At 49.1% G+C, this 16,201-nt stretch overlaps 1 protein-coding gene across 8 annotated transcripts in view; it reads right to left on the minus strand.

Moving 5' to 3' along the window:
• LOC125972235 (aldehyde dehydrogenase family 3 member A2) overlaps nucleotides 1-16,201 on the minus strand; it is a 131,745-nt gene that overhangs the window by 106,160 nt on the left and 9,384 nt on the right. Inside the window, exon 2 of one of the 8 annotated variants that reach the window (XM_049725817.2) lies at nucleotides 1,001-1,095. The exons of the other annotated variants lie outside the window; for them this stretch is intronic. The gene's annotated coding sequence lies outside the window, so the exon portion shown is untranslated. The remainder of the gene's footprint in view (nucleotides 1-1,000; nucleotides 1,096-16,201) is intronic. 8 annotated transcript variants of the gene reach the window in all.

Here is a 16,201-nt window from a genome sequence, read left to right on the forward strand (position 1 = left end):
TGTTGTGGCAATTCTTAGGATAGAGCCGAGGTGTTGGTCCGTTAACCTAGATCTGTGACGGATTGATTTTTTTTAACACTCGGCACTCAATGACTACCTTTCTTTTCCTTGGGCCACTTATTTTAATGGAAGCATTCCAGGGGAAGTTTTGTGGGTGGCTTTAGCCCAAAACTGTATCTGAAAGCTCAGCGCGCGAATTACGAGAATGGTGACGTCACAGCCCACACTCTAAATTCGGCACTGATAGAAATAGAGCGCGGAGTGCGTCGTGTCCATACCACTGAGTACATACACGCACTTGTGAGTGTGAACCGAGCTTTCTGACACGGCTTCCGGTAGTAAATGCGTGGGCGGGCAGTTCCCCATCTACTGGGGAAATGCAGTCATTGCAGGGAAAATGAGCCCGGATGTGGCCCGCGGGCCGTAGTTTGCCCATGTCTGGTTTAAACCCATGTGGAAAGTACCACACAGACACTGTATCATGGCTCCTGTCAGAATAATATTTCATTATTGTTTATTATGTGTTATTATGCATTTGTGATCGCTGTGGAAAGTGTGTTGTGAATAACAAACAGAAGCAGAGGAGCCGAAACTTTTTGCCTCTGCTTGGGCCCAGCTGATCTCAATATGAGGAAACCAACGGAGACGATCTTTCTGCTTTTAGATGATATGATGAAATGACGTGCAAAAGAGCTTATCTGCTAATGTCTTCATGCGATGACTGTGCAAGAAATACATGTAAAAAGTAAAGGGCGGAGGCCAAGATGCTGATTTTGCTTATTTCCTACCCTGCTTAGGGCCCCCGCCTCTAATGTTATCAGGGACCTCAAAATGAATAAAAGTGGGGTGGATAGGAGAGCTGATTAGAATTGTGAGATAACCATACAGCTCTCCAATTCTCCTTGCAAGAAATTGGAAACGTCTTCTCTCTTCAATATTAGTGTGTTTTTTAGGAAAGAAACCTAACATAATTGGTCTTTCGAGCCGGATCGCAAGATACCTGATGTTCCCAGAGGCGGAGGCGACAACCAGGAAAGACCGTGGCCACGGCGAGTATACCCTTTACGGGACTGGTCTAGACTTCGTGTCAGGGAACTGAGGGAGACCGAGGGAGAGAAGACGTCTTCGGTGAGTGAGTGAGCACGCACATACGGTGTGTGTATGTGTGTGTGTTTTGCCCACGCAAGTGAGAGAGAGAGGGTGACGGTGTCCTGCACGTGCTTAAACTCCGTGGGTAAAAACTTGACAATTCTAGTCCCTATCAAGTAAAGAGACACAGAGTAGTCTATTGGAACTGGAAGGGTGACGGTGTCATGTTTAATTAATACACTTAAACTCCGTGGAAAGGGCGACGGTGTCCTGTGTTTGGTACACTTAAACTCTGTGAAAACCTTGAGAATACTAGTTCCTATCAAGAGTAGAGAAACAGAGTAGGCTATACTAAAAAACTGGGAGGGCGGTGGCGTCCTGTGCGCACTTAAAGACCGCAAACTGTGTGTGTGAATAAAAGAGTGAATGGAGATTAGCTATCTCATTGGAACAGGTGTTGTCAGGATCGGTTGTGGAGCACATGGAGCAGGACGACCAAGTGCAGCTTGGACCAGGGTTTATTGAAGCAACTCAAAATACAGACTCGGTAAACTGACATGACTTAAACAATAACTTGACTGACCGGGACGTGAAACAAGAAGACAGCAGGACATGACGGCATCAAGACAGTACGCCAACACCGAACGACAGCAACCAAAACCAAAACCAATACCAAAACCAAAACCAATGATCCGACCGGGAGAGAGGGGCAGACAGGACTTTTATACACGACAGGTAACGAGAGGCAGGTGGGAACAATCACACTGATCATGGGCACACAGGAGGGGAGGGGCGAGCACACAGACAGAAACCAAGACAACAGACACATAATGGAGCAGTTGGGGACGAGACGTGACAGGTGTTAGGGTTTTTCAAATTATCCTTATCGTATGATTATGTTGGAATGCAACCGGTAATAAATAACCTACCTTCTCTCATCCTACATAAGGTCGTAAAACATCCCCTGATATGTTTTGACTAGAGCACAAGGGCTTCCTATTCAGTCTACTCTTACCCCCACTCTTTCTCTTAATAAATATGTCCTTGCAGTTGGGAGAGCTTTTAGACTTCATTCCTTCAATGAGTGAACTCTCCACCTGCAGGTGTCTAAAAGAACTTGCCTGTCTCCCGTGTGGTTCTTGCAAAATAAGTTGGAGTGAGCAAATCTCTAACATTTTGGTGCCGAAACCCAGGACCCCTCATACCCGCTATCTGTCTGACGAAGAAGGACGTGCTGCATTGTCGACAAGCCAGCGTCCATTAAGAGGACCTGGAGGAGAAAGTCCTGGGAAGAGAATTCTTCGCTGGGCCAGCATCTTAGGTCTGCCTTCGTCTGACAGAGGTGGATTGACGGGACCCGGCAGTGCAACGAACCAGGGGACAAGTAAGTTAAAGGCCTGAAGTTGTGTGATTGTGTTGTTGTGAAACGCGTAAAATGTAGAGGTGCACGAGAGCCAGCTTGGGTTCAAGTCCCAGTGGAATGAACAAGTTAAGAAAAGCAGAGCTTCTTTTTTGTTCATCGAAGAGGTGCGTAGACTCTTCTTTGTCTGTTCTTCCGAGCTGAGGGATCTGGCTTGGGTTAGAGTCCCAGTGGAAGGAACGTGCTAAGAAACACAGAGCTTCCTTTTTGTTAATCAAAGAAGGGCGTAGATTTTTCCTTGTATGTTTTTCCAAGCCAAAGAATAGCTTGGGTTCAAGTCCCAGTGGAAGAAACGGGCTAAGAAAAACAGAGCTTCTTTTTCTTAATTGAAGAAGGGCGTAGATTTTTTCTTTTGTCCGTTTTTCCAAAGCTGTTTGGGAGGGTTTTACACCCATCCCTGGATAGGCCTAAAAAAGCGCTGGAGTTTGTGTGATTGAGTGTGTGACTGGTAGGATAAATTGACTAAAAAGCAGTTCTAGCGTTGATCCACGGCAATAAAACAGGCTAGTAATCTGTTGAAAGGTCAATTTAAACCTGCATTGAGGATCCTCAAAGAAAAAAAATTGAAAAAAAATTGTAAAACCTTAAACTACTAAAATTAAGATGGGAAATAAGAACGGTAAATCTCTTGCTCTGCTCTTCTTTAAAACGAGAAGTTCATGGCAAGTAGATTTCTTAATTGTATGCAATACATGCTGAAGTGGAAGAAAATGTATGGAGTACAAGGAAATTTGAAATGTGGAAGAAGTGGTAGAAGTGCTAGAGTGTGGGTGAAATCTTCACAAAGAGATGAGAACGAATTCAAGAGACAAAAGCTAGAAAGATGAAAACGGATGCGGTCACAAGTGTTTGTCAGACCAGGAGACAATAAAGCCCCTGTGAGCAGGTGCAAGGCCGCAGCTCAAGCCACGGTTCAAGCAAGGGGCAAGAGGAGTTTCCGGTCCTATGCAAATCATGTATCGAAATTTAAAAGATCTGAAACCTCTCCCATATGACAGCAAAACATGTCATTGTCAGGTTATCAAAAATCGTTTTAGATTGTTAGAGCCCCTGTCCACACAAGAAGTATGACAATGCTGTTTGTAGGCCCAATTACAAATGAATAGGGATCAAATTGTGTTACACTGAAGTTAAAATATGCAAATCAAGTGGTAAAGAAATGCAACTTGCTTCTAGAAGATAAATAAATAAAATTAGAATGTGCTGTCCTCGTGTGCATGGGAGGGACCAGCTCATGATCGACCACGGGAAATGGCCAGCCTGTGACGAATCATTGTTGCTGAGACCTACCTTCCGCACGCGAGAGCTGTACATGTGTGTAAGTATGTGTTAAGTTGATGAAGATTGGCTAAACTTTTAGTATAAAGAAATTTGCTAGACTGTTGTCTATTCAATTTACACCGCAGAACAGAAACAATTTTGACAGATAAAAATGAAAGAAAAAGAGAGGAATCTGTTTGCGAGCAGAAACTAATCCACACTAGTGCATGTTAGTGTCAAGCCCTCATGAGAAATTCGGAGTTAACAAAACAACAGAACATGCTTTCAGGAATTGGGAGAAGCTAAATTGTGAATTTAAGATTTTCCAATGCTACATTTAATAGGAATAATTGATTGGTTGTGTTATAAGATTATGCAAAATTCTAAATGCAAGCTAAATCTGAGAGATTGAGTTCTTCAAATTTAAAAACAAAGAAAAAATTCAGATTAATTTGCCAGTTGTTTGTTTTAGTTACGTTTTTTTTTTGAATTGGTGGATTGTTCTACCAGGAAACTTGAGTTGAAAATGATATATGAATGTTGTGTGGTGAGCTTGGATGAAATGGGACCAATGTGATAAGAAGACTCCTTTTTGGAGACTGTATGAGATGCATATGATGAGCATTGATGAATGATTGCCTGAATGAAAGGTTGAATGGTTGAAGTCGTTGGCGACTACTATAGAAAATTAGTAGAGCGACTTTGATGAAAGAGTGATTTTGAGCAGGTTGAATGCTAAAAAGAAAACGTAGCTTTTGGATTGATAGTTAACTAGAGAAAAAACTGGAGAACCAGTAACACATGTAGAAGATGTGTGAACTGAGAAATTAAGAAGCGTTTTGGAAAGAAAGTCAAATTAAAAGATGATGAAATCATATGTAGTAATACAACACTTTACTACATATGGATTCTCTAAATCATACAATTGAGTAAAATAAAACATACGTTTTGATTCGTATTCAAATTTCTAAGATTCTTGTGATAAACAATGAGAAAACGATTGAAAAGTAACTAAAGAAACTACAAGAAAGTGAAAATGTCTAATCATTTGCTAGCTGAGACACTCCCCATTCGGGCAGGGCATCCATTTACTTGCTAAACTAGTTGTCAAAACAGTCCAATTGCCACGAAAAGTAGCTATGTGCACGTGTGCAGTACACACACACGAGACTGATAAGGTGTCAAGAGGTAACAAGCTTGCAGACAGAACCACAAAGCTGCAGCGCAAAAGACACTTCAAATTTTATACACACAAGAAGCAGATTAGATCACTGAAACATTTTTAAAGATGTGCAGCGACAAAGTCCATAGAGTGAAATTCAATTATGGACGAAAAGAGGGGCAAGATTAGAGAATGGCATCTATAAATGACCTACCCCACCAAAGAACCTATGCTAATGGTGAGCAATATTGAGCCATGGTGCGTGTCACATGGCTCAAGAGGAGGGATAGTGGGGCAGGTCAGTCAGCTTTATACAACATATGGATTTGATTCATATTCAAAACATTTTCAAAACAAAACAATTTTTTTTGTAGAGCTTGTTTCAACAAAAACAAAAACACTGAATGCCTCCAATTTAAAAGATCAATTTGACCTTTGCAGGATGATCTGCTGTGTCGGATCTGGACTGCCATGAAAGTATGATGTTTATATGTGTACTTTGTCAATAACCTCTGTAGATGTTAAAGAATGGGATGAATATCTAGAATGAATGTGGATAATTTGTTTCAGGTAACTAACTATAAGAGTAACTGAAAAAAGAAACAATTGATTGCTTATGGCAAAACAAGCTGCAAAGAGAAAAAAACAATTGAATATGTCATATGTATGGATTTGCGACCGATTATTTCTGTTGTACCGTTGCCATTGACCAAAGATTGTGTGAAATCTGTCACGTCTACTGGATTGTGAAGTGTGTGACAGAGCAGTCTATATAATATCCATTGAGAGAAAAAAGAAAAAAAAGAAGCCATTGCTTTCAGAGAATGTAGTCAAGCGAAATTGTATATACATCAACATGCCAAGATCTGGAAAAAAAGCTGGTAAAAACCAAAATATCTTTAAATTTGAGAGGCGACGATGATTTGACCGAAATTGATTCAATTGGAGTCCCTAGAGGAGTTCCTGATTAATAAGAATTAAATGACCAAATTGCAGCGGGATGGGAGTCCTCCATTTGCTGCTGGTGAACGATAAACAAGAACGTAGACAGGATAAATTACATCCATTACAACATGCAGAAATTGGGCAAACGGACACAAGCAGGGCTCGAGGCAGTGCATAAACAGCTAGCCACGCCTTTCCTAATGTCAATCCAGAACCACAATGCTCATGATATGTTGTTGTCTGAGAAAGGAGGCGTCTGCGCAATGTTTGGAGAACAATGCTGCGCCTTCATCCCCAACAACACCGCCCCTGATGGGAGCCTGACGGATTGCAGGCCTGCGATCCCTCAAAACGCGGATGAAAGAGCACTACAAGTGGATGAATGCTTTTGGGAAGTATAACGCCATTGTGTCCTCAATTTTACCATCAGCAGTGTTGCTGCTATGCTCACCTTGTATGGATGTTGCATACCGTGTCTTCGTGCTCTGTTTAATTGTCTCGCCACTACAGTAATATCGCCCATGGAGGACGAGATTGCTCAGATATACCTAATGTCTGAGCGGCAACATGATGATGTTGATGGCAAAATTCCTGCATCTGTGTTACCAGACTTTTCGAAGATCCATGGGATTCTGAATGATGACATCACAACATTTATCCTTTGGTGTAAACATATTTGTCCTCATGAATGTGATCCGACGACGAGAAAAGGGGTTGTTTACGGTGATGTGTGAATTTGAGCAAATACGTGATAAACAGTGGGGAAATGTCAGGATAATTAGTTTTGTAGAAGCGCTGGCCGGCCTGAACCGGAGGTCTCATACCTTCGCTCAAGGCCAACACATCTGCCAGGTTTTAGGGAGTTCTTATATTCCCTTCCTTGTCTTATCTGTGAGAGGCCCTCACTATTTATGAACAGAACACCTTTGTTCTTTGTCTAGCTAAAGAGTTCTTTATCTATTATGCCTTGTAGTTTCTATTTACGAATTGTTGTTGACCGGGACAGTTTTTAAGTTATCCCATATTTACTCAATGTTTAGTTAAGTAGACTTCATGAAAGTTATCTCACATCTACTTAACGTTTGTTGGGGTGTATGCACGAGAGGTATCTGATGATTTACTCATCATTATTATTGTGTGAAACGTAGCAAGAAAGTCTAGAGCATTGTTTTACAGGGACACGGCATCCAGGAGTTGGATATCAACACCGTGCTGTCACAGTCAAAGATGCTGACCCTTACCGCCCTGGACTTGCAGACAATGCCTGTGATCAGCTATTCTGGGCAAATCTCAATGTGACTGTTAGAGGATGAACAATACCACAAGTGGCCTACACAGAGAGACCAGCTGGAGTGAATTACACGTTACATCCAAGGTTTATCCGATGCTGCCCGCCAACTGGACAGGAGTGTGTGCACCAGTGTGGGTGACAGACCACACCTACAGGATACGACATCATCAGCTGACAGAAGCACACAACTCTTCTGGACGTCGACGCAGGGCAGTTGCAACCTTCGACCCTCATGACCCTGTCTGGGGTGCAAACGTTCCAGACGACCATAAAGTATGGTCCGTCGGAGACAAAGTTGTCCTTGCGCTCTTTCCTCAGATTGGGGTTGGGAAACTATCGCTCTTCATCGAGACACTGAACTATCGTTTTCTATCCTTTGTGAATCTCTCACTGCAAATCAACGATGAACAAAATAGAGAGATTCAGGCTATTAGACTGATGGTCTTGCAAAACAGGATGGTTCTGGACTTGTTGACGGCAGCACAAGGTGGTGTGTGCCACATCATTGGGACTTCCTGTTGCACATACATACCAGGAGAAAATGACACCCACATCAACGACGCCATGAATTCACTGAAGAACTTACAGCAGGCCATGTCTAATGACAAGGTCCCACATCAGTTTGATTTCTTTTCGTGGCTATTCTCTGGCAACTGGTGGCAACTGCTTTTGAAATTGCTGTCTCCTGTGCTTGTTGTGCTGGTTGGTGTTGTGCTTGTTTACGTCCTGCGTCATCCCATGTTTGAAGTCTGCTGTGTCGAAGTTTGTGTCCTCTACTGTAGCCCAAGTTCATAAACAACTTCTTAGAGATGACGGATGTGATGACGATAATGAAGCGTGGATTGCGTAGATGCTGTTCTGTTGAGCATGTTTTACAGAAACTTGATGATTTGACCATCGAAAATGCTTCGCAAGTGATGGATACAATGATGTACTGTTTCTGTGTTTTTCTTTTTATTTTTTTATTGATAGCATTCTGGTCGCCTGTGGCAAAGGGGCCGTGTAAGAATTTTCCTGCTAATGACATCTGGCCAGCAGGTTTTTCGCTTACACAATAAGTTTGATCTGGGGTATCAAGGTAATGCCTCATCTTCACTAGAAAGTGTTGCTATCATTGTTTGTTGTTTTTTATTTTTACTATTCTTCTTTCTTCATTATACATATATATCCATCCATCCATTTTCTGAACCGCTCAGTCCCCACGGGGGTCGCGGGCGTGCTGGAGCCTATCCCAGCCGTCATCGGGCAGTAGGCGGGGGACACCCTGAACTGGTTGCCAGCCAATCGCAGGGCACACAGAGACAGACAACCAATCGCACTCACACTCACACCTAGGGACAATTTGGAGTCTTCAATCGGCCTACCAAGCATGTTTTTGGAATGTGGGAGGAAACCGGAGTGCCCGGAGAAAACCCACGCGGGCCCGGGGAGAACATGCAAACTCCACACAGGGAGGGCCGGAGGTGGAATCGAACCCGCACCCTCCTAACTGTGAGGCGGACGTGCTACCCAGTGCGCCACCGAGCCGCCCTATACATATATATGTGTGGTTTTTTTTTTTTTTGACTTGTCTTTGTTGTTTGCGGTGGCATAATCATATGATAAAACAGGAGGGAGATGTTAGGGTTTTTCAAATTATCCTTATCGTATGATTATGTTGGAATGCAACCGGTAATAAATAACCTACCTTGTCTCATCCTACACAAGGTCGTAAAACATCCCCTGATATGTTTTGACTAGAGCACAAGGGCTTCCTATTCAGTCTACTCTTACCCCCACTCTTTCTCTTAATAAATATGTCCTTGCAGTTGGGAGAGCTTTTAGACTTCATTCCTTCAACGAGTGAACTCTCCACCTGCAGGTGTCTAAAAGAACTCGCCTGTCTCCCATGTGGTTCTTGCAAAATAAGTTGGAGTGAGCAAATCTCTAACAACAGGCACAGTGAAGTGACAACTGCTTGAGGAAGCAGAGGCAAGAATTTCCCGCCATTCTGTGGTAGAAGCTTGGAAATTACCTCAAGAGGAGTTTAATTGTCATCCTGTTCAGGTAGAAGTTAGTATAGTCACCCTAGGTTGAATCACTGACTTCAAGATGGGCCAAAATAAGAGTAAATCAACAAGCAAAAAGTTAAACAAAAAGGATCTTAAACAAGCGCTACCATGTAACGATTGGAAAATTGTTGAGTTAAATTATCCTGGTGTTAGCGTTGACAAATTATCTTGATCGTACGATTATGTTGGAATGTAGACTAAAATTATTAATTTTGTTTAAACCATCCAGTTGTTGAAACTGTCACGTGCTGGTGCCACCGGCGACAGGACCACGCCCCCCTGTCAATGGAATCGCCGTCACCTGCCACGGGCTCATGGACAGCACTATATCAGCGCCGCCAGCGCAGACCTGAGTGTCAGTCTGTCCCTTGATGCTGCTTTGCTCATCAGTCCCGAAGATACGGACTCGCTTGACTACTTGGAACCCCCGCAGAATCGTTTGTCCTCTCCAGCCCGATCGCCGCTCCAGCGCCCGCTGTTCCCATCATCCCCTTCTCCAATAAAGTCCGTTGCTACGCACTTGGCTGTACTGTCCGTTCCCTTACAGTACAGACTGACCAACGCTATGCAGCCAGCGAACGACGAGACGGCATTGAGTCGACTGGAGCGAGCCGAGACCGCCGTCAGCAGCCTATCTGCCGACATCCGGCACCTGATCAAGGTTGGTCAGCAGCAACAGCTACAGCAGCAGGAGATGGCCCAAGCCCTCCAGAGACTGTCGGTGGCTGCGTCCCCGGCTGTCACGGTACCCCCGCACCGCTCGTCTGCCGAGGCCAGGACGCTCGTGGACGTCCCGGAGCCCCGCCTTGGCAACATCGAGAAGTTTAACAGCGATCCCAAGCACGTGAGGGCATTCGTGACGAACTGCCGCATAATGTTCAGCCTCCAGCCAATCACGTTTTCGTCGGAATCAGCCAAGGTCGGGTTCGTCCTAACCCACCTCACGGGCGAGGCACGGCTGTGGGGCCTGGCCGAATATGAAAGGATGGCCCCGGCTTGCGATTCCTTCGACGCCTTCGCGGAGGAATTGCTCCGCCTGTTCGACCTGGGATCCGCCGCCGAGGACGCCGCCGAGGAACTGGCGACGCTGCGTCAAGGTAGCCGATCGGTCGCAGAGTACGCCCTTAAGTTCCAGACGTTGGCCGGCAGCAGCGGATGGAACACGCCGGCGCTCGTTAGCACCTTCCTAAACGGACTCGCTGAGTACATGAAAGATGGACTGGTTGCGTACGATCGCCCGCGAACCCTGAGGGGCGCGATGGACTTGGCGGCCCGAGTAGACCGGCGGATCCAGACGCGGCGGCGCGATCGGGAGAGGAGGTCCCCGCGAAACCCGTGTGGTCACATTCCTCCGTCTGCTGGGGACCCGCCAACCACACCACCCGCCGAGCCCATGGATCTGGGAGGGGCTCGGGTTCCCTCGGAGGAGCACCGTCGACGCCCCTCACTGGGCTTGTGTTTTTACTGTGGGGAGGGGGGCCATCGGGTAGCGGGGTGCCCGTTAAAGAGGCCGGAGCTCACGCGGCGTCGGGGGATCCGCGTGAGCTCGACCAGCACCGGCTCTCCCAGCCCCAGCACGCTCACGCTACAGGCACGCGTCCAGCTCGCGGCGGGCGACCAGAACGTGGCGGCCTTGGTGGATTCCGGCGCGGAGGGGAACATCATGGACATTAGCCTGGCACGCAAGAGGGGTGTCGGCTTCCTCCCTCTGAGCCCGTCTATTCCCGCACGTGCCATTGATGGCCGTCTGATCGGCGAGGTGGCTTTCGTGACGGAACCAATTAAGTTACTGCTCTCAGGCAATCACCACGAGACCATCCAGTTTTTTCTTCTTTCCCTCCCAGGACAGCAGCTCATACTGGGGCACCCTTGGTTGCGGCAGCACAACCCGGTGCTGGACTGGGAGGTGGGGGTTGTTCGGCAGTGGAGCGAACGCTGCCATCAGGCGTGCCTGAAGGCGGCCACCAGCCCACTCAGCAGAGCCCCGCCGAGGTACAGTCCCGACATCCCCAATGTCCCAGCGTTTTATCACGAGCTCAAGGAGGTTTTTAGTAAAGCCAGGGCCACTTCTCTTCCTCCACACCGGTCCTACGACTGCGCTATCGAGCTGTTACCCGGCACCTTCCCTCCCAAAGGACGCGTCTACTCCCTGTCCGCTCCTGAGCGCCGGGCTATGGAGGAATACATCCGGGAGTCCCTGGCAGCCGGTATCATACGACCGTCCTCTTCACCTGCGGGAGCGGGGTTCTTCTTCGTGAAGAAGAAGGAGGGCACGCTACGCCCGTGTATCGACTACCGGGGACTAAACGAGATCACTGTGAAGAACCGATACCCTCTGCCTCTTCTGTCTTCCGCCTTCGAGAGCCTTCAGGGAGCCACCATTTTCACCAAGCTGGATCTTCGCAACGCCTACCACCTGATCCGCATCCGGGAGGGAGACGAGTGGAAGACGGCTTTCAACACCCCGAGCGGACACTACGAGTACTTGGTGGTTCCGTTTGGGCTCACCAACGCCCCAGCGGTTTTCCAGTCACTGATTAACGACGTGCTACGAGACATGCTGGACAAATTCGTGTTCGTTTATTTAGACGACATCCTCATTTTCTCCCGCTCGCTCCCTGAGCACATCAAGCATGTACGGGCGGTGCTGCGCCGTCTCCTTGAGAATTCGCTCTACGTGAAGGCGGAGAAGTGCGAGTTCCACGCCTCCTCTGTCAAATTCCTCGGCTATGTGGTGCGTGAGGGATCCATCGAGATGGACCCTGGGAAGGTGCAAGCGGTCACGTCATGGCCTGTTCCTGAAACACGCAAGCGACTGCAACAGTTCTTAGGGTTCGCGAACTTTTATCGCCGTTTTATCCGTGGATACAGCACGGTGGCCCCGCCCCTCACCTCCCTTACCAGCCCCGCCTCCCCGTACAAATGGACGGAACGGGCAGAACGGGCATTTCAGGAGCTTAAGAGGAGGTTCACATCCGCTCCCATCCTCAGGGTTCCCGATCCCGACAGACAGTTCGTGGTCGAGGTGGACGCCTCGAACGTGGGTGTCGGGGCGGTGCTGTCTCAACGTAGCCGCCAAGACGATCGCCTCCACCCGTGCGCCTTCTTTTCTCGCCGTCTGTCGGCCTCGGAACGAAACTATGACATCGGGAATCGGGAGCTCCTCGCCGTCAAGTTGGCCTTGGAGGAGTGGCGGCATTGGCTGGAGGGCGCCACCACTCCGTTCATCGTCTGGACCGACCACCGCAACTTGGAGTATCTGCGATCGGCCAAGAGGCTGAACGCAAGACAAGCACGGTGGGCTCTGTTCTTTGACCGGTTTGAGTTCTCTCTTTCCTATAGACCGGGTTCCCGTAACGCGAAGGCGGACGCCCTGTCGCGTTTGTTTCCTGGGGGGGAGGAGGGACAGGGTCCGCCTCCCACTATCCTCCCGAGCTCAGTTCGGGTGGCGGCTCTTACATGGGAGATCGAACGCCAAGTGGAAGCCGCATCACGCGATCAACCCGGCCCCAGCAACTGCCCGGAGGGTCGCCTGTTCGTCCCTGAAGGTCTGCGGTCGTCCGTGCTGCAATGGGCGCACGACTCACGCCTGGCCTGTCATCCCGGCGCGGCACGCACGAGGTAAGTGGTGGCACAGCGTTTCTGGTGGCCCACCTGGCAAGTGGACACCAGCGATTACGTCAGAGCCTGCTCAATTTGTAACCGCTACAAGACGTCTACTCGTCCTCCGGCCGGGCTGCTTCAACCCTTGCCGGTCCCCCAGCGTCCCTGGTCTCACCTGTCGATCGACTTTGTCACGGGCCTCCCCCCCTCTGAGGGAAACACGGTGGTCCTCACGGTGGTGGACCGTTTTAGCAAAATGACGCATTTCATCCCTCTGCCTAAGCTCCCATCTGCAAAGCAGACGGCGTCCATCATGGTGTGGGAGGTGTTTCGCCACCACGGTCTCCCACAAGACATCGTGTCAGACCGAGGACCTCAATTCGCTTCCACCTTCTGGACGGAGTTTTGCCGACTCCTCGGCGCCACGGCCAGCCTCTCCTCGGGGTTTCACCCTCAGTCCAACGGTCAAGCGGAGCGCCTGAACCAGGAACTGGGCAGGTCTCTCCGATGCATGGCCGCCGGGGACCAGCGCGGGTGGGACCAACAGCTTCCCTGGGTAGAGTACGCTCACAATTCCCTCCCCAGCTCGGCTACTGGACTTTCGCCTTTCCACTGCGTCTTCGGGTACCAGCCACCCTTGTTCGCCCACCAGGAGCGTGGTGCGGCGTGCCCGTCGGCCCAGGCTTGTGTCCGCCGTTGTCATCGCGCCTGGGCGAGGGCCCGGGTCACTCTTCTCCGCTCTGTTTCAGGCTACGCCCGCCAGGCGAACAAGCACCGGACACCGGCTCCTGAGTACAGAGTGGGGCAGCGTGTGTGGCTCTCGACGCGGGATTTGCCGCTGCGAGCAGGATCCCGCAAACTGGCGCCCCGCTTTGTTGGACCGTTGAAGTCCATGAAGGTTCACCCCACGTTCCACGTGTCCCGTGTGCGGCCCATCCATGAGAGCGCGTTGGCGCCGGCGCCCGTTCCGCCGCCAGCGCCCCAGCTCGTTGAGGGGGGCCCGGCTTACGCTGTCCGCTCCCTGCTCCGATCGCGGCGGCGCGGTCGTGGTCTCCAATACCTCGTGGACTGGGAGGGTTATGACGACGCGCACCGCTCCTGGGTTCCGAGCCGCTGGATACTCGACCGTTCGCTCATCACGGAGTTCCATCGCTGCCATCCGGACCAACCGGGTCCGACGAGGGGAGGTCTTGCCCGCCGGTACCGGGGTTTTCTGCTCCCGCGTCCGTCGATCCTGCGTCTGGCGAGGTGTCGGACGTTTCGGCGGTGTGCTGACCCCCCCACCTGGTCGCCCGGGGAATTGCCTTCCTTTTTTGTTTTTTTTTTTGTTTTGTTTTTGGTTCCTGGGGACGTCGGGAGCCGTCCCTTGTGGGGGGGGGTTCTGTCACGTGCTGGTGCCACCGGCGACAGGACCACGCCCCCCTGTCAATGGAATCGCCGTCACCTGCCACGGGCTCATGGACAGCACTATATCAGCGCCGCCAGCGCAGACCTGAGTGTCAGTCTGTCCCTTGATGCTGCTTTGCTCATCAGTCCCGAAGATACGGACTCGCTTGACTACTTGGAACCCCCGCAGAATCGTTTGTCCTCTCCAGCCCGATCGCCGCTCCAGCGCCCGCTGTTCCCATCATCCCCTTCTCCAATAAAGTCCGTCGCTACGCACTTGGCTGTACTGTCCGTTCCCTTACAGAAACTTTCCAAATGGTGTGCAAACATTCTTGCTTAGTTAGTCATCTAAAATGCTCCACTAGTTTCTTTTTTTCACACCCTTGTAAAACAATGAGCTGGGACCCTCCGCACTGATTAACCAGTTGCTGAGGTGACCAAGATAAGAAATAAAAGAAAAAATACCGTATTTTTCGGACAATAAGTCGCGTTTTTTTTTCATAGTTTGGGTGGGGGGCCGACTTTTACTCAGTAGCGACTTATATGTGAAATTATTCACAAATTTTCAAAATTCAAAATCCGCGATGTAGTGAAACCGCGATAAACGAACCGCAATGTAGCAAGGTATTACTGCAATTTGAACTGCAACTGACGTCAGCGGCGGTTGTTTACATAAAGGACAAAGGACTCGATCACGGGATTTAATGACTTGGAGTGACAGATTGTAATAATAATAATTCAATTAATTTATATAGCGCTTGTCAATGACCCAAAGACGCTTTACAGGGAATAAAAAGGGTGGTGGGGACGTACGGGGGGGGGGGGGGGGAGAGACAATAGGATATAGTTAATAACAAGACATCGGTCAGCAGTGCGAAGTAGATGGATGGAGGAGCAGGAGGGGCGGGAGCGGAGGTTGTTGAGGTTGGCAGTACGGGAGGTGGGGTAGTCCAAAAAGAGAAGATGGGTGAGCCATCGGGGAAGTGTCGGTCCAGATGTAGCAGCGACGGCGAAGGATCCCAGCCTTGTGTGGAAGCAGCAGTGGACCAGGTGGTGACGCCAGTTGACCTCGACTGCACCCGCTCAAACAGCAGGCCCCAACGCACCACGGCGGCACACAGCAGAGCCACGGTTGGCGAGCCCGCAGGGAGTGGAGCCCGTCCCCCGAGGACGCCGGACAGAAGGCCAGAGAGCCAGGCCAGAGCTGCCGTCGAGTCCACAGCAGGCGGCCACAGGCTCAGAGTCGGGAGGCAGGAGGGTCCGGTGGTGGTTTTGGCCAGCTGGCTGTTGGCTAGCTGGCTAACGTAGCTGGTAGTCCGAGGGAGAGGAAACAGATAGGTGAGAGCGGAGCTGCGGGGATGCGAGGTGGACGGAAGACAACACGAGAAAAATAAAAGGAGACGGGTGCACTGAAAACGGGAAAACGAAAAACAAGTAACGGACACGGTCCGGGACAGAAGCGGCAGTCAGCAGATCTGACGCCAGCATTGCTCTAACCCGGAAGACAACAGACGGTGGGGGTGGAGGGAGGAGGAAGTAGAAAGCAACTTGATGGACTAGAATTTCCATTTCCATGTAGTAGATTGTTTGATAAAATTGTTGTTTAGAATTATATGGGCCTGTGGAATCATTTGAACTGCAACTGAGGAGTCCGACGTCAGCGGCGCAGCACACACGCGGTGTTGTTTACATAAAGGACGATCAATGGATTTAATGATTTGCAGTGACAGAGATGGTTTGATAAAATTATTGTTTATATAATAGGAATTTGATTTATAATTTATATATCGTTATATGAGCCTGTGGAATAATTTGAACTTCATCCAAGACGAGTCCGACATCAGTGGCGCGGCGCACACGCGGCGTTGATTCCATAAAGAACGATCGATGGATTTTATAATTTGCAGTGATACAGATGGTTTGATAATATTGTAGTTTATATAATAGTTATTTGATATATCATTAATATATCGTTATATGGGCCTGTGGAATAA

Source organism: Syngnathus scovelli, chromosome 7 (genome assembly GCF_024217435.2).
Source record: "Syngnathus scovelli strain Florida chromosome 7, RoL_Ssco_1.2, whole genome shotgun sequence".
NCBI classification, from domain to species: domain Eukaryota; kingdom Metazoa; phylum Chordata; class Actinopteri; order Syngnathiformes; family Syngnathidae; genus Syngnathus; species Syngnathus scovelli.